Raw genomic sequence first — 19,551 nt, forward strand, 5'->3', positions numbered from 1 at the left:
CCTGAAATCACCTGACAGATATTGTAAACGCTTCCCAGCTTCTTCTCGGTCTCTGACGTTAATAATGTGTTTTTTATGAATTGGGTCATAGTCACTCAAGAGCTATTATATTCCGTAGAAAATTCCGTTATTTGGATCTCTAATTTCTGAAATTAACTCCCGAAAGCCAAGACCCTTTGACCAAGAAATATTATCACAATTAACATGAGAGTTCCCATGTAAGTTGGTTATTCTACGGACAAACAAAAAGAATATATCAGTCAGACAGAGACATAGCTACAAGGCTGGCTGAACGTGAACGCAGCTGTAGGTTGCAAAATTCAGTCTCTGCATTTGCTGAGGATGTACTGAGTGAGAGTCACAACTACCAGTCACTGTCCCGCGTACTTCACCTAGCAAACAAAGGCCATAAACTCAACCTGCTTGAAGCCCTGGAAATTAGCAAACATCTTGCTCACAGTCCACATCTAATCCTAAATGACAAGACACAGCTCAACACTTCCCCTCTCCTAAACTTCATATAATCATCTCTGTTGTTCATTACTTCCCACGCTGTCTCTTCCTACATATTCCTATTTTCCTGTATTCACTAAGTTATTCTGTTTGTTGAAGTTGTCTTTGTATTCCACATAGACCGTAGTTTCAATAGTTAGGGCTTTCTTATAACTAGTACTTGTATTACTGTCCATGTTTAACACCCCTTGTAGTTGTCTCATCAAATATTGTTCATATTTTACTTTGTTCATTTATTTAATGCAAACTCTTACACAGCCACTGTTTTGATTATAATGTTAATGTTAAAATGCAGTGCCACCACACTCTCAAAGATTACATTTAATGTAGGTTCCCTTAAACGCCTCCATTTACCCGCATTTATTAATTTCTGCTTATGTTATTGATATTGCTTAAGTTCCTTATGTACTCTGTAGTTACATTGATAAGTGTCTCTTATTTTAACTGGTTTGTGTATCACTCTCCATGTTCCATACCTCCTGATGTAGTCTTGACTAGTACTAATTTTATTTTATTTTATTAGTTTTGTTTATTTATAGGAACTGTTATGTAGGCATGCTATTCGTATTTTGTTTTGAAAGTTTTCCTGTCTACTCCATTGTTATTTATGCACTGTTCAGAGTGTACTTTTCCATTGCATTACCACCACAAGACAAAGATGTTACTTACTGTATGTTTATACTTCAGTCTAGACGTGTTACTTCTCTTCCACTGTTGGTTACAGACATTGTAACTTCTTTGGTGATAATACACAGTAGATGACTGAAGATGTCCTTGTAAGCCGAAAACCGGTTAACAATGAGAGTAATACTGTAGAAAAAAAGGCAAACTGGTGCTATTCATTAATTATAATGTTGTTCTACCAAGAACCGAGGGAAGATTCTGTTAACAAGAATATATCTCTCTATTTCCAAGCATCAGCATGGCTAATGTACCTCTTTCATGTCATATAATTTTAGGATTATTCCAGGACAACTATGTACAAATACCTGTATTTTATTTTGTGTTTACTCATGAACGCAGAATATTTTTTGCATATTTTGCGGAAAATCACATCGTGATGGAAGCAGAAGTGCCGTATCTTAGAATGTTGTTGGCAATCCTATCGAATTACATTGATTTTTCGTAGCTGTGGGCGTGTACATTTCTGGGGGAAATGTTTGGGTAGGCTTACCAACAATATTTAAATTAAGCAAATTTTCGACTACATCACAAGACGATCTTAGCGCGCTTTCTGTAAAGAAAATAGTGTGCATTCAAGATTTAACAGGAAATATAATTGTCTGCAGTTGAGCTGTAAGAACCATAAGAGCGAAGAATTGCGTAGAAGACAAGAGCTAGTGTGTCTTTGCTGGAGCTAAGGTAAAGTAGTTCTCTTTTTTATGCAACAGATAATTTATTTTAGCAAATACATTGTACCAATGGTGTCGCATTATGGTGCCGAACGAAGCACACGGAATATGACGACTCCACTCATATCTAAAACGTGAAGTACAAAGCGCGTTTTCGATAACGGATAAGCAATTAATTGAAAAAGCAGCTTTAGTTAAAAGACTGATTTTTAATTAGTCCCTCAGATACACAATACAACAATTCCAGCTATAATTCCCTCTACTAATAATCTTGTCCCGTGACAAAAGCAATACTTTTTCCCCTCCATTCGCCAGAAGCTGATAACCAAATCTAACGAAGCCAGGGCACTTTTCGAATAATGAAAACTAAAGCAGCAGCAAATTTCCGCTGAATTAATTTTTTTCAATAACAAATTACGCAAAAACATTAAATTAATATAGCGTATCAAATACAAAGACGTGCTCACAACTTCATTTTACAAATTATGATGAAATTCATTTGTGAAAGCCCTGTGTAGTTTTTACACTTTATTTATCTCTTTCCTCTTTCATTTTAGATTTTTTCTTCTTCTGTGAGCCGTAGCGTCATTACAACTGAACGAGTCTCTCTGTTTCGACAGACGCCTGCCGAGGCTGCTCAAACCGTGACATTTGTGTAGAGATATTTAGGGAAAGCCAGGAGCCTGATAGTATGGATGCAGTGGTGCTGCATTTCTGTACCCCCTCCCCCAACCCCAAACCCTGCATCATACGAGTTTTTAACTGATGTCAAAGGCAGGCATCTTAGAGCTTGAAAACATAAAATGGTTTCTACTTATTCGATCAAATGCAGTAGCATAGTTTACTAAAGGTAACATGTATACCGCACAAGTAGTTAAGATCTCGTAGTGTTACAAATTAAGCTTCAAATTTGCATTACATTTATAGCTGTCGTTTGTGACTTGTAATTCTTCTCCTCTTTCAACATGCGAGCTGGGTATCAGAAAAACGTTGTCAAATGCTCTGCGGTATTTTGTTTACTCTACCTTTACGGAAATGATAGTTATACAGAATCATGCATTTTGAGACCGACATGTGGCATGTTTGATGCTAGGTTAAGATCGATCTGTTCGCATTTATTAGCAGCTAGTTTCTTCAAAAATAATTTTCACCTTTCTCTACAGTAATTATCCACCGAATTTACGTCAAATATCAAGAACAAATCCCGTTTTGTTAGAACCTTGCCAGTCATTATGTGAAATAAAGAAGTAAAAACTCCATTGCGTGTCTCCCTTCCTGTTGTATTAATTTGTGCGCCAGTAACAAGACACAAACTGAGTTCAACGAAGGAATTTCGAAAATGGTATTTTATAACCTTCTATAAATGTGGCCACAATGGACTATAAGATATGTTGTTTTGTGAGAAAATTTCACCGATGAAAATAATAGTAATAATAATAATACATATAGGAATAAGATACTTTTCTGTCTTGAGTGCTGATATTAAAAGATTTTTTTATTAACTCATCATTACTGATATGAGCTAAGGTACAATGATACAAAACAATTATACCTTCCACTTGTAACAACACTTTTTTTGCTGATACTAATTACCTCAAAATTAGAAACAAATGAAGAAATTCAAAGCGTTCTGTCAATAGCATTTCTATTTTACGGTCATATGGATATTTGTGTTACTGTTGCAAACAATCTGACTCCACTGCAACGAAACGGTTTTAGTTGTCCACAAACATTCCTCCCAATTATGCTAACAGAAAGTAAATACACCAAAGTCATCGAATTGTATGTGTCCTACAATCGTTAACAATTTCTTCTGAAACCAGAAAAAAGGTAGAAAAAGAAGCGGTAGAAAACAAAGGAAACTAACCGACATAAACGTAAAGAGAACACTTCGAGGCACTACTTGCAGTCAGTACTGTATATTGTGATCAGAGAGCATTACCAGATGTATGTAAAGCTATGGGTGGACAATAAATGTTTAAGGACCTATCAACGTGCCTGCTTCAAATATCTAACTTAAAGAAACCGTGTGTAGGTACAACACACAAACAGTACTATAATCTGTAATTAAATAGCATTTCTCGAGGTCCTTAAATGCGTCGGTAAGTAGCCAAGATTTTGAGAACATATCAACGTTTGTACTTCCAATAGACGGTAAACTGGATACAGTTTACAAATAACACAGAAACCTCAACATTCTACACATAATCCATAATCCTGGTTGTCAGCATCAGAAATCATTTAAAACTTGTCAAAATCTCAAATTTTGTCTTCAGTATACAGTATCGCATAGCTGATTGCGTTCTGCAATTTGTAAAGCAAGTGACTGCGTTTCTGTTATTTCACTACTACTTGTAATGAAGGCAACACAGTTAGAACGTCTCGTTTCGATCCATTTCCTGCAGTCAAAGTCAATGAGTGTGAAAACACAAACAACATCATCTGGTATAGCCGGACAATCATTTATTGGAGAGCTTGAAGTACTGTCACGTCGTAATCAGAATCTGCACTCAATCTGAAAGCAGGATCATCAACGGAACACAAAACATAATAATTAAAGTATCTTAACTACGAACACCGACGCACTGCTAGATTAGAAATTACCCCCTGTAATGAGAGTGCGGCAGTTTGTACACATATGGAACGTACCAGAATGATGTATATTTACACAACCATCGAAAATTCCAAAATATACGTGGGTGTACTGAAAAGTTATGGCTCTGAATCTTTTGATGTGGAAACTCTTTAGGTTTTCAAAACGAAACCGACTTTATTAACATTCTAGACCTTTGTTCTTCACATCTACATATTCATTTCTCAACTAGTCATCCTGGCAACGAACACATTTCTCCCATCAGGAGACCAGTCTGCTGACACTGTCACTCTAGGACGCGTTTTGATTGAGGCACCGCCTCAGCTCTGCTAGGGCCGCTTCATCACTGTGAAACTGAAATCCTCCAAGGTGTTCCTCTGGTTTTGCATACATATGAAAATAGTATACAGGGCTGTAGCCTCTCCCCGATGTTATTCAATCTGTATATTGCGCAAGCAGTGAAGGAAAGAAAAAAAAATTCGGAGTAGGTATTAAAATCCATGGCGAAGAAATAAAAAGTTTGAGGTTCGCCGATGACATTGTAATCCTGTCAGAGACAGCAAGTTGGAAGAGCAGTTGAACGGAGTAGATAGTGTCTTGAAAGGAGGATATAAGATGAACATCAACAAAGAAAAACGAGGATAATGGAATGTAGTCGAATTAAGTCGGGTGATGCTGAGGGAATTAGATTAGGAAATGTGACACTTAAAGTAGTAAAGGAGTTTTTTGGGGAGCAAAATAACTGATGATGGTCGAAGTAGAGAGGATATAAAATGTAGATTGGCAATGGCAAGGAAAGCTTTTCTGAATAAGAAAAATTTGTTAACATCGAGTATAGTGTCAGGAAGCCGTTTCTGAAAGTATTTGTATGGAGTGTAGCCATGTATGGAAGTGAAACGTGGACGGTAAATAGTTTGGACAAGAAGAGAATAGAAGCTTTCGAAATGTGGTACTACGGAAGAATGCTGAAAATTAGATGGGTAGATCACGTGACTAATGAGGATTGGGGAGAAGAGATATTAGTAGCACAACTTGGCTAAAAGAACGGATCGGTTGGTAGGACATGTTCTGAGGCATCAAGGGATCACCAATTTAGTATTGGAGGGCAGCGTGGAGGGTAAAAACCGTAGAGGGAGACCAAGAGATGCATACACTAAGCAGATTCAGTACGATACAGGTTGTGGTAGGTACTGGGAGATGAAGAAGCTTGCACAGGGTAGAGGAGCATGGAGAGCTGCATCAAACCAGTATCAGGACTGAAGACCACAACATGAACAACAACAACAATGAAAATAGTATGGGGTTCAAATGGTTCAAATGGCTCTGAGCACTATGGGACTTAACTTCTGAGGTCATCAGTCCCCTAGAACTTAGAACTACTTAAACCTAATCAACCTAAGGACATCACACACATCCATGCCCGAGGCAGGATTCGAACCTGCGACCGTAGCAGTCGCGTGGTTCCGGACTGAGCGCCTAGAACCGCTAGACCACCGCGGTCGGCCAATAGTACGGGGCCAAGTCGGGATACTGTGGAGGACGATCGATGGCAGTGAACCAAAAGCCTCAGATTGTTGCAGATGTCTCAGTACTCGTGTGTGGTCTGGCATTGTCATACTGAAGTCTGAGAGGGTGCTCCATGTTTGGACGGGAAGAAACTCGATTACAACTTTCTGTTTCTCAGACTGTGACATGATTACGATATACACCGCCACGCTATGTACTGGAGTTCGGAGGAGAAAGGGTTGCAACATGCATCAGCGAGGCAGGAAAATTGACCAATATGTGTGACATGTCATACCTCAACCTATATTGTGAACAGAGCAAAAAATTCGGAAGAATTGCTTTTCAGCACGCCCCTGTACAAACGTAATATATTCCTAGAACCTTCGAGATGGTAAATACTTAGTAGCACATATTCGCCGGCCGCTGTGGCCGAGCGGTTCTACGCGCCTCAGTCTGGGACCGCGCTGCTGCAACGGTCGCAGGTTCGAATCCTGCCTCGGGCATGGATGTGTGTGATGTCCTTAGGTTAGTTAGGTTTAAGTAGTTCTAAGTTCTAGGGGACTGAGGACCTCAGATGTTAAGTCCCATAGTGCTCAGACCCATTTGAACCCCATATTCCGTGGTAGTCGGGTCTGAGCTGACGATCCATGGCACACGAGCCACTACAGTACGCTGCATGCACCACAGCTCGCGATGTTACTCCCCCTCCTGAAGAAAGAGCCACCTGCTGGTTCAGAGCTCAGTGGTGCTGACTGCAGCAACCTGCATTTAGATCTTATCAGTAGTCCTTCATATGGCTGCATAGCGGATCCTGACTTTCTGGTCGTGTTGCTATACTACTGGCCGTTAAAATTGCTACACCACGAAGATGACGATCTGCAGACGCGAAATTTAACCGACAGGAAGAAGATGCTGTGATATGCAAACGATTAGCTTTTCAGAGCATTCACACAAGATTGGCGCCGGTGGCAACACCTACAACGTGCTGACATGAGGAAAGTTTCCAATCGATTTCTCATACACAAACAGCAGTTGACGGGCGTTGTGCGGTGAAACGTTGTTGTGATGCCTCGTGTAAGGAGGAGAAATGCGTACCATCACGTTTCCGACTTTGATAAAGGTCCGATTGTAGCCTATCGATATTGCGGTTTATCGTATCGCGACATTGCTGCTCGCGTTGGTCGAGATCCAATGACTGTTAGCAGAGTATGGAATCGATGCGTTCAAGAAGGTAATACGGAACGCCGTGCTGCATCCCAACGGCCTCGTATCACTAGCAGTCGAGATGACAAGCATCTTATCCGCATGGCCGTAACGCATCGTGCAGCCACTTCTCGATCCCTGAGTCAACAGGTAGGGACGTTTGCAAGATAACAACCATATGCACGAACAGTTCGACAACGTTTGCATCAGCATGGACTATCAGCTCGGAGACCAAGTCTGCGGTGACCTTTGACGCTGCATCACAGATAAGAGCGCCTGCGATGTTGTACTCAACGACCAACTTGGGTGCACGAATGGCAAAACGTCATTTTTTCGGATGAATCCAGGTTCTGTTTACAGCATCAAGATGGTCGCATCCGTGTTTGGCGACATCGCGGTGAACGCAGATTGGAAGCGGGTATTCGTCATCGCCACACTGACGTATCACCCGGCGTGATGGTGTGGGGTGCCATTGGCTACACGTCTCGGTCACCTCTTGTTCACATTGACGGCACTTTGAACAGTGTGCGTTACATGTCATATGTGTTACCCTTCATTTGATTCCAGCGAAACCCTACATTTCAGCAGGATAATGTATGACCGCATGTTGCATGTCCTGTACGGGCCTTTCTGGATACAGAAAATGTTCAACTGCTGCCCTGGCCAGCACATTCTCCATATCTTTCACCAATTGAAAACGTCTTGTCAACGGTGGCCGATCAACTAGCTCGTCACAATACGCCTGCCACTACTCTTGATGAACTGTGGTATCGTGTGGAAGCTGCATCGGCAGCTGTACCTGCACACGCCATCCAAGCTGTGTTTGACTCAATCCCTACGCGTATCAAGGCAGTTATTATGGCAAAGGTAGTTGTTCTGGGTACTGATTTCTCAGGATCTATGCACACAAATTCAGTGAAAATGTAATCACATGTCAGTTCTAGTATAATATATTTGTCCAATGAATACCTGTTTATCATCTGCATTTCTTCTTGGTGTAGCAATGTTAATGGCGAGTAGTGTATATCCTCTTCATGATCGTGCGTATCGAAGATCTCCCTTCTTACCGGAGTCTCGTGATCGACCAGTGGTCTCCAGTTTCGCCTATTGAAACCCCTGGCTTATAGCAGGGACTCATATGGATAACAAGGACGATGCTACTGTTTGACTAAAGCTCGTAATCCTCGACTTCCTGTCCAACACCTGACAAGTGACCAATTATACGACACGGACCAAAGTAGCGCGTTAATAACTTTCCCGTTAGTCCCACTTTCCACACAGGCGTAAAACTCCATACCACGTCTCTCAGATTGTATCTCACTGCACTGCTAGGCACTGCGGGCCGTTGGGTCTTACTCCACATAGTCCATTGTCCATATGCGAGCCATTTGTCTTCCTCCTTCGGTTCCGGTGATGAGGTATTTCACGCAGGCATCCCAAGTGTCGCCCAGTTGAAACAGGAATGATGTACCACTAAACGTTTCGGCCTCGCGACCGTGGACAAGAATGAACGGTATGACCCCTATAGTGTCCCCTTTGTTCCACGCAAATGACACTTCTGGCGGTACTGTACCCTAGTTTCTCTGATCGACTTCGCAGTAAATCTAGAGCATATCTGCTAATATATTATTAAAGTGTTCTTTGAGACCATCTTTTCATGGATGGTAGGAAGTGATCATCAAAAAATGTTCTAATATGTGTGAAATCTTATGGGACTTAACTGCTAAGGTCATCAGTCCCTACGCTTACACACTACTTAACCTAAATTATCCTAAGGACAAACACACGCACCCATGCCCGAGGGAGGACTCGAACCTCCGTCGGGATCAGCCGCACAGTCCATGACTGCAGCGCCTAAGACCGGTCGGCTAATCCCGATCGGCAAGTGATCATCCTGTGAGTGATGTCGCAACGTGATATTTTCTCTGATACTCTCGTACAAAAACTTCTCCACGAACAGAGGTCTTCTGCAAAAAACTTTGCGTTTTCCAGGCCGTCGGCAGTCGGCACAGCTTTACGGACAGCATAGCATTTGGAGTAGTCAGTGTAGACTGCTGTCCACAGATTCCCCTTTCTCGAACCCCTAAAGATTGCGTTTCGGTGGAATGGCGCTGATGTGAGTGGTATTTACACCTGATGTCTCTAAGATAATTGTGGCAGTGCTTCCATCGTTGGCATTGCGCCACTAGCATTCCTCACAGTGGTTCTCGTAGTGTCTAAGAGGTCAGTACAACCTAGCCAGTGATACCTGCGTCTGCGTCTTCACGAATCACAGATGACCAGATACTGGAGCATCGTGGAAATGTTTCAGCACTGCTTACTACAGATGAACTGGGATAAAGAGCAACAACTTTTTCCCTTTAGGTCATAGTTTCTTTTGAACAGTGTTTCATATTTTAATTGGAATCTTCTTTTGGTCGCTTCGTCCTTTTTCGAGGCTTCTATGGTTTTCAGCAGTAATGGATGTTTTCTCTATTAGGTTGTAATGTCATTTAATGCAGTAGTGAAATATATTTTGACCACATTCCTATGTCATGCCAAAGAATTGCTTAATATCCTCGTGTTTCCATCCGTTTTTGAGCACCACTCCAGAAGCCTTAATAGCCACCTGGCCGGTTGACCTAAGGGATCCTTCAGCCTACTCAGTCCCCATAGAGCAAGGTGATCTGTCACAACAATGACTGATTTGCCAAAAACTATGGCCAGAACATGTTGATGGCGCAACAGCTGCATGGCGCCCGTTCTCATTTGCAGAGTGCTTCATCTCATACATGGAGAGCACTTTGGAAGGATAATGAATCACATTTTCCTGAAGTTGAAGCACAGCTGCCCTCATCCCAAAAATATTAGCATCAGTGTGAAGTTCTGCCTCGGCATTCATGACATACAATGCTACAGCTGGAAAAAATGTTAGCGCTTCTTGAATAACATGAGAAGATCTTTCTTGCGCATGATTCCAGGAAAATTTGGCGTCACCCTGTAGCAGTTCTTGCAGCGGACAACCCTTGATACGGAGGCATTTCATGAGTATCTGATAGTATGAGAGCATTCTGATAATATTCTCACATCATGAATGTGTCAAGAGGTCAGAAGGTCCGTGAATGTTTGTGTTTACTCTCGATCTATGCGACTCAATTCCCATTCACTTAGTGTCACAATAGCTTTATTTCCTGGACGTCGAAGACCGTTTTTTGCCCAGCACTGTTGTCAGGTAGCGTAGATGTTCTTCAAATGTCTTCGAAAAGACAACCATGTCATCGAGATAGCAAAGACACGTCGTTCATTTAAGGCGTCGGATCAGGCGGTCCTTCATACATTCGAGGATGGCTGTGACGTTACATAGGACAATGGGCGTAAGTTCGAAATCATAGAGGCTAACAAGAGTTAACAGGCAGTCGTTTCCTGGTCAGCTTCGTTAACGTCGAATCGCTAGCAGCGTATTTCATATCCTCGGTTGAGAAATAATTTGTTCCTTTCAAGCAGTCGAGGGTGTCATTAATGAGAGGCAATGAATAGGCATCTTTCTTCGTGATATTGTTCAGTCTTCACTTCGAAACATTGTCCGCTACTTCGTCCCATAACGTATTGATTTGACTTGAGACTATTTATTAACAAAAGAAACAAATCACATCGGCTGACAACGAGAGAAAATAACTGATGCCCTAGTCCTAAGCAACACTGCACCAAAATGAAACAACCCGTGTCTCGAATCGGTAGTCTAACAGGGGTGCGGACCTTTGAAGTCCAACAGCAGATCATCGACGTGTTGATATCACGGGATCTTAACTGCAATGTGGCCGCCACTACGTAGCGCTCAACCATTTGAACTTTGGCAACGAATAGTGTTACGACAAAAGCACTGTAGGAGAAGTTGGTACATCCGTGAATGAATAACATACAAATCTGGTAAAAGGTTACTATATTGTCGAGGCCCTTTCTCCTCCACGTTTGTAGGTGTACTTCGGTCACAGAAATTGTACAAAGTTGCAGATGCTTTAATCAGAATTCACGGAACTCACTTGACCGTAACCTCTTACTCTAGACCCGACAATTCCGATACTCAGGATAAGTTACAATTTACACTGATATGCTGCCACAACTCTACAGCACTTTGCTGCACACTACAGCTGCTTGCCACCATGGGGGTCCTTCTAACACTCAGTCAGGGTAGTTTATGAATTTCTGGCACTGCATAATCCGATAATCTCTCAAAGCCAGATTTACAAAATAACTCCCAGTCAGAATTAAGTAGTCCTCAACGACGATAAAATCATAAAACTGATGCAGTAAACACTAGAATAATGAAAACACCCAACTTATCGTCGTGAATTGCAGTGAGGGCATCGTGCCTACCATAGCTTTGCGCATTTCATGACGCCGTCTAAATCTGTGTGCGTAGCAGCAAATCCAGATGTACTCTGGCAACACAAAAAGAAAATCACTTTCGACGTGACTTAACTAGCTAAGACGTGATTGACTCATGCAGTATCCTAATGCCTTCTACCTCGATCTGGAGTAGCTCCTGCATCAGTACATCTGCCTAATTTGTAGAGGTCATTTATTCTGTTTATCTTTATTGTTAATTGTTACAACAGCGGTACTCATAAGAAAAGAAAAGGAAAGCAGCGTCTGAAATACAAAATACATGAGAGTAGAAATATTGTCCCAAACGATTTAATTACGCCACTAGGTTCATGAGCATAGTCAACGCCAGGTCGTTTCGTATAATCAAACGCTACTTAACTGTTGCAGTAGTATTATAGTTGCTAGACACTTTACAAAAGTTTCACACAATATTCCTGAACACGTCATTCTTTGACCACTCTTGAATCTGCCACCATATTTTATTTTGACCACAGAGCTTTTCGCCTGCAGTACAGCACATGTAGATGAATATATATCAATCATGATCATTCACGTTAAGGGGCTCCCGAAAGGCTCAAAATCATGAAATGTTCAACTTTTACTTTTTTGCGTTTTCTGAATCTGCAGACTATTACTTTTTAATAGATATATAATTTATTCAATTCCGAAGACTACAACTATTTTTAAATTTTTTTTTGAAATGTGTTCTACATGGGCGTGACCCACTGTGGCGCTGTTAAACTGCTGTCAAATGGTGTTATTATTAACGTCCGTGTTCATCAGGTACATTTTAGAGATGTGAGATAAAGTGTGTGTTGTGGCTAACCTGTGATGGTTCAATATATATCGCTGGTGTGATTGTCGATTGTTTCATGTTTACTCTGTCGTTATCTCGAAAATATTCGTAATTAATTCTGTTTCTTGAGTCTCTGTTTTGTTGAAGTATAATAATGAGTAAAAGTAAAGTTATTAGAAATCCTGTGAAGGCTTTTAAGAAAAGGAGAAATGTTGGAAAGCCAAAGGTATGTGTTATTACTGTAGACAATAAAGACGATAACCAAGTGAGTGAACCTAACCTCTCAAGTACACCTGCCCATAGCAGTCAAAGTGGGAAAGAAAATACTTCACAGAAGAAGCTTGGTTCAATGAGTGAAAACTATGAATGTTTTATGGGCGAATCGGATGTGAATGAAATATTTGATATGTCGGTTCTCAAAGGAATTTTTTCAAACTGTGTAAGATGTATTCATTGTAGTGAAGTTGGTCTGGAACTCTCCATAATAAAGCACGTAGGACTTGCTAGTGAAATACAACTGAAATGTGATAAGTGTTCATACATGACCACCTTTTGGAACAGTGTTGCAGTAACTGCAACTGAAGAAAATGGTAGCAAAATCTACGAACACAACAACGAGCGATGCTTGCTTTAGACAAGGAACGCCTTCGGGCTGCAGACAGGGCTGTAAAGAGTCTAGAAATACAAGCAAGAGTAAACAGGAGGAGGAACAAGAGGAAGTTGGAGGAGGAGTTTGCAGAGGATGAAGATAATCCATCCTATAGACCTGGAATGCACTAAAAAGTTAATCCAATCTTTGTCGCTCGATTCCCAAAACTTTTATTTTCTCATACTAATTACATGTTTTCTAAGGATCTTCCAAACATATTTGTTTCAAACTTTCAGTAAATGTTACACAGTACCTTCTGCATAATTTAGCACAGCCTTTTTCCAAAAAACTGTATATTTTTGAATATATAAATAAAAAATTGCAAAAAAATGTTGTGAATTTTCATTACAATTGAAAAAAAATTATCTTTAAAAACTGAACAAAAATTTTGTAAAATCCCTGTGTTAAGTTGTAGCCCATATTCCAATAAATAATCTGTAAAAAGTTCAACTTCCTACCTCAAATACTTTGTGAGGAAAGATGTAATTTATAAGCGTTATTTTAACATTGCAAGTGTAGGGCGTTCCGGAGCCCCTTAAACTCTAATCTTCCATATTCATAAAGCTCCACTAGGACTTATAATCTTTCCCCGTTTGTTCTCCCACAGTTTCTTACCATCATTAGGTCTTCTATAATACACTACGACTTCATACAGATCAATTTTACAGATGCTATCTCTCCTTGAGTGTAATAATTACTTTCGCTCTCTAAAATATTTCTCATCTACATGAAATCTGAAATCGTGTTACAGCATAAATACAATACAAATTTTAAGTAAAGAAATTAATTTTATTAAGAATATAGGTTTAAAATAACTTACAGTAAGATGGACAGATGTTTTTCTTTGTGGTTGCAGCAGTAGTTATGCTATATTTCATGCACTGGAGGCCGTTAGGGGAAACCAGGTGGGAGACGAGGGCTAGTTGTAACACGGGGGCAACTTGTTATGTGCAAACTTTGAATTAATGGCTGGAAACAAAGCACTTTCCTTCCCGTATGTTGTAGCACTTGACAGCATAGTTCGCTGGCGTGTTCAAAAAATGGTTCGAATGGCTCTGAGCACAATGGGACTAAACACCTGAGGTCATCAGTCCCCTAGAATTTAGAACTACACTCCTGGAAATTGAAATAAGAACACCGTGAATTCATTGTCCCAGGAAGGGGAAACTTTATTGACACATTCCTGGGGTCAGATACATCACATGATCACACTGACAGAACCACAGGCACATAGACACAGGCAACAGAGCATGCACAATGTCGGCACTAGTACAGTGTATATCCACCTTTCGCAGCAATGCAGGCTGCTATTCTCCCATGGAGACGATCGTAGAGATGCTGGATGTAGTCCTGTGGAACGGCTTGCCATGCCATTTCCACCTGGCGCCTAAGTTGGACCAGCGTTCGTGCTGGACGTGCAGACCGCGTGAGACGACGCTTCATCCAGTCCCAAACACGCTCAATGGGGGACAGATCCGGAGATCTTGCTGGCCAGGGTAGTTGACTTACACCTTCTAGAGCACGTTGGGTGGCACGGGATACATGCGGACGTGCATTGTCCTGTTGAAACAGCAAGTTCCCTTGCCGGTCTAGGAATGGTAGAACGATGGGTTCGATGACGGTTTGGATGTACCGTGCACTATTCAGTGTCCCCTCGACGATCACCAGTGGTGTACGGCCAGTGTAGGAGATCGCTCCCCACACCATGATGCCGGGTGTTGGCCCTGTGTGCCTCGGTCGTATGCAGTCCTGATTGTGGCGCCCACCTGCAAGGCGCCAAACACGCATACGACGATGATTGGCACCAAGGCAGAAGCGACTCTCATCGCTGAAGACGACACGTCTCCATTCGTCCCTCCATTCACGCCTGTCGCGACACCACTGGAGGCGGGCTGCACGATGTTGGGGCGTGAGCGGAAGACGGCCTAACGGTGTGCGGGACCGTAGCCCAGCTTCATGGAGACGGTTGCGAATGGTCCTCAGCCATACCCCAGGAGCAACAGTGTCCCTAATTTGCTGGGAAGTGGCGGTGCGGTCCCCTACGGCACTGCGTAGGATCCTACGGTCTTGGCGTGCATCCGTGCGTCGCTACGATCCGGTCCCAGGTCGACGGGCACGTGCACCTTCCGCCGACCACTGGCGACAACATCGATGTACTGTGGAGACCTCACGCCCCACGTGTTGAGCAATTCGGCGGTACGTCCACCCGGCCTCCCGCATGCCCACTATACGCCCTCGCTCAAAGTCCGTCAACTGCACATACGGTTCACGTCCACGCTGTCGCGGCATGCTACCAGTGTTAAAGACTGCGATGGAGCTCCGTATGCCACGGCAAACTGGCTGACACTGACGGCGGCGGTGCACAAATGCTGCGCAGCTAGCGCCATTCGACGGCCAACACCGCGGTTCCTGGTGTGTCCGCTGTGCCGTGCGTGTGATCATTGCTTGTACAGCCCTCTCGCAGTGTCCGGAGCAAGTATGGTGGGTCTGACACACCGGTGTCAATGTGTTCTTTTTTCCATTTCCAGAAGTGTATTTAAGCCTAACTAACTTAGGGACATCACTTAATATCCATGTCCGAGGCAGGATTCGAACCTGCGACCGTAGCAGTCACGCGGCTTCGGCCTGAAGCACCTAGAACCTCTCGGCCACCACGACCGGCGTTGGAGTGTTGCTATCAGTATTAGGGAGACTGCAAGAGAAAATATTTCTCTATCTGTTAAGTATTTTTTATGGTAGTGTAGCCTTTCCAGATATCAGTACCTTTTGGAAGTCTTAACTTCGTGTGAGTGATGCAATTTTTAATATTTCTGTACAGCTGCAAAATTAGTGATTATCAACAACTAAATATAAAATGGCGATACTTGGGGCAAATTGCTAGTTTGTTTGGGCCCAGTTGTTACAATGTATCAACCTATCACATGTCGTGTTCAGTTTCTTATTATGTATTTTCCTTGTAAAAGTGCTGCGACGAATTAAAAAAGAAGAAAGAGAAAGAACACGAAAAGAAGCATATAGTAAATTGGCGGGAGAAGTAATGCTGCATTACCAGTAATTTGTAAAAACAACACAAACTCTTCTGTTTCATTATAACAAATTATATTTAAGAGAAAAGCAATTATTAATAATACAAAACTATGACTTACTGAGCAATGCTTAATAAGCTTTTCTATGTGTAGCAACTTACCTCACCCATGTTAAAAACATGTCCTACTGTGGAGTAAATTGTTACAATGTGCATGTCGGGACATAATGTCAAGTTCCTAATATTCCTGATAGTTAAGCGTAAGGAAGAAAATTTGCAGCTAATCTGTGCCATTGGCGGCACTTCATAAGGCATTTGGCACTAAAGTTACCCAAAAGCATTCTTGTTCTAATATGATTGAAAAAAGTTGTAACAACTAGCCCCAGTATGCCTAAAATTACACGAATACGAAGGTGGCAAATGACAAATTTTAAATTGGCAAGAGGTGTACTATGTGCTTCGATAGTGAAGTAATCTACACTTCAGTGGAATCGCGAAAAAAAAGAGAGTAGTAACACCATGTGCAACTTGTGTATAGGGTTACACATCACGGGTCATAGATTATATTTAATTTTGGATGTTTCTCAGAAGGTCGTGTTGTGCCTAGTGTTAAAAGAAGAAAAGGATACCGGCAAGTGACGTATTTCGACAGCTACAATCACTTTAACCCAGGAGTGACGTGCCCGAGAATTCTTACACTAGTCGTATGTGGAATGTAGTGCACCCTTGTAGATTTTTTATGTATTTTAACTGAAACTGGTCGTTCAGTCAACCGTACATTATTACTAAGAAATAATATTTTTGTATATTATTAACATACAGTGACAACAATAAAATGCAATTTTGTTTATTATTTGTCACACAACAGTAACAAATATTGACCCACTCAATGCTGGAATTAATGTTGTCTGTCCAAAGCTTTTATTTTGAAATAACTCAGATTTTAGTCAACATATGTTTTATGTGCAGATAGTACCACAACGCACTCATTATGCAAAAAAACATTTTCATGATTTATCATGTAATTTCTCTTAGCGACACAGTAAGTTCTTCATCTACTCGTATCATCTTTCCCGATATAGTAACTGCCACTCATAATCGTCATTTTCGTCTCTGATGTGTCGTGGTCACTGAAAATGATAGCATCATCTTCTTTTCCATCATCAAAATCAGTTGGCCCCTCATCAGGTACATAATTCTCGCACTTGGTCCCTTTCTGCCCAACAAGGATCTATCAGTATCAATATTTGCTGTTAATCATACAATCAAGTAATATATATTATGTAAAATATGCACAAATATGAGTGAAACAGCTTCCATGACTTACTCTCCTTGCACTACTAAATCTTGAGAAGCACACTAGTAGCACTCTGCTTACGTCTCGTAGCAGCTACCCGGAACTAAGATGTAGTGACATGCTATCTAACAGTTAAATGTAGAAATCGTCGTAAGACGTGTACTACACCCACTACATATCATTGCCGGATTACTAGTCTCTTAAGACTGTAGGAAACCAGTACGGAAATGTTATGAGTTTGGTTTAATTACAAAAAACTGAACCCCGTGATTAGGCTTGGGGGTGCAGTGCACCAGTGCACTATGCCGCGCCATATTCTGTCACGTGGCATCAATTGAATGAGATACGGACGGGCACGGGATCAGCACGCGGCTCTCTCGGCTGCTGGCAGCTTTCCAGCTTTTGGATCCGCTACTTCTCTTTCAGGCAGCTCCTCAACAGGCATCACGACGACAAATGCACCACATCTCAGTTCCCTCTCCATAATAGACCCTGCCTGGTTTTACTACAGAAAATTGAAAAAGTATCTCCTTAACACTTATTTGGTTACCAAGAATAAATACCTTTTATTATTATAAACTGCTCTTCCTACGTTTAATAATGGAAATTGCACTTCAGATATGTATAATTTACGTAAAGTTAAAATATCGTGATGTTAGGAATTATTATTCTGACATCATAGACAAATGATCTCTGGTATGGATGTTGAATATTTTTCTTCCTGACTCGAAGTAAATCGAAAAGTCTTTTGTATCTGAGACATTACGTCCTCAGGCTCAAGCCAAAGTTAATGCAAGTATCAGCTAGTGTGGTTTTACGTAAAGATGTATTTTCAGCCATCAAAGCTAATCGTGGTGTGTTGACCGAAAACTGGGCTTCGTAAATAACTTTAAAACGCAGGTTGTTGAGAAATAAGAGCTCGGTAAATAAAAGAAAACTAATTTTAACCTACTTTTTGGAATTAAATTAATATACCACACGATTTTTCTACCGTACAATGCACTGGTCGCTTTTACACAAATGGTAAGGAAAGAAAAAGGATTCCGTTTCACAGCAAGAACCAGTCTTTAAAATTAAACACTGATAATTATTATCCAACGGTAATTCAACTTACATGAATAGGCAGCAAGCCTCTATACATCTAACTTCACACAGCTAAACAACAAGGCCAAAAAGACAAGAGATAAAAACTATCGTCTTTCCTTTATATAGTAGTTCAGGGGATCTATACACTTCTTGTGATAAATATTCTTTGTTAAATGTATATCATAGAAATTAGGTTTACCACTAGTTGGAGGCGTCACACCACCAAGGGAAAAGCCCTAGCAGTACCAGTAATCGAACCCGGATTCTCCACGTTTGGAATCAGACACGCTGAGTGCTGAGATACTATTTTAAATTGTCTACTTTTCCACGCTGTTTCTATAGTTCATTTTTTAATTTTCACTTTTTCAAATAAACATTTTTTTACAGAGTCGAAAGGAATTATAAACGTAAGATCAGTCTTCTTTCTCACACAATCAATGTTGTTCTCCCTGTTTGTGTTTATCTGTCTTTCCGACGTCAGCTATTACGTTTGGGTGTAATGCTTTCGTTTCCTGTAAAATAAAAAATATATATTACATAGCATTTAACAAGTTAATTAGCATTATTTACTCTTAAACCGTCTCTTGATAGTTTGAGCCGTAAACTTAGAAGATGTAACTTCATTTTATTTCTCTAAATTTGCATACTTCAGTTACACAGAGAGTGTGAACCGAAGAAAAATTGGAAATGTTTCGTTTTACTTATACACTCCTGGAAATTGAAATAAGAACACCGTGAATTCATTGTCCCAGGAAAGGGAAACTTTATTGACACATTCCTGGGGTCAGATACATCACATGATCACACTGACAGAACCACAGGCACATAGACACAGGCCACAGAGCATGCACAATGTCGGCACTAGTACAGTGTATATCCACCTTTCGCAGCAATGCAGGCTGCTATTCTCCCATGGAGACGATCGTAGAGATGCTGGATGTAGTCCTGTGGAACGGCTTGCCATGCCATTTCCACCTGGCGCCTCAGTTGGACCAGCGTTCGTGCTGGACGTGCAGACCGCGTGAGACGACGCTTCATCCAGTCCCAAACATGCTCAATGGGGGACAGATCCGGAGATCTTTCTGGCCAGGGTAGTTGACTTACACCTTCTAGAGCACGTTGGGTGGCACGGGATACATGCGGACGTGCATTGTCCTGTTGGAACA

Source organism: Schistocerca piceifrons, chromosome 4 (assembly GCF_021461385.2).
Source record: "Schistocerca piceifrons isolate TAMUIC-IGC-003096 chromosome 4, iqSchPice1.1, whole genome shotgun sequence".
NCBI classification, from domain to species: Eukaryota; Metazoa; Arthropoda; class Insecta; order Orthoptera; family Acrididae; genus Schistocerca; species Schistocerca piceifrons.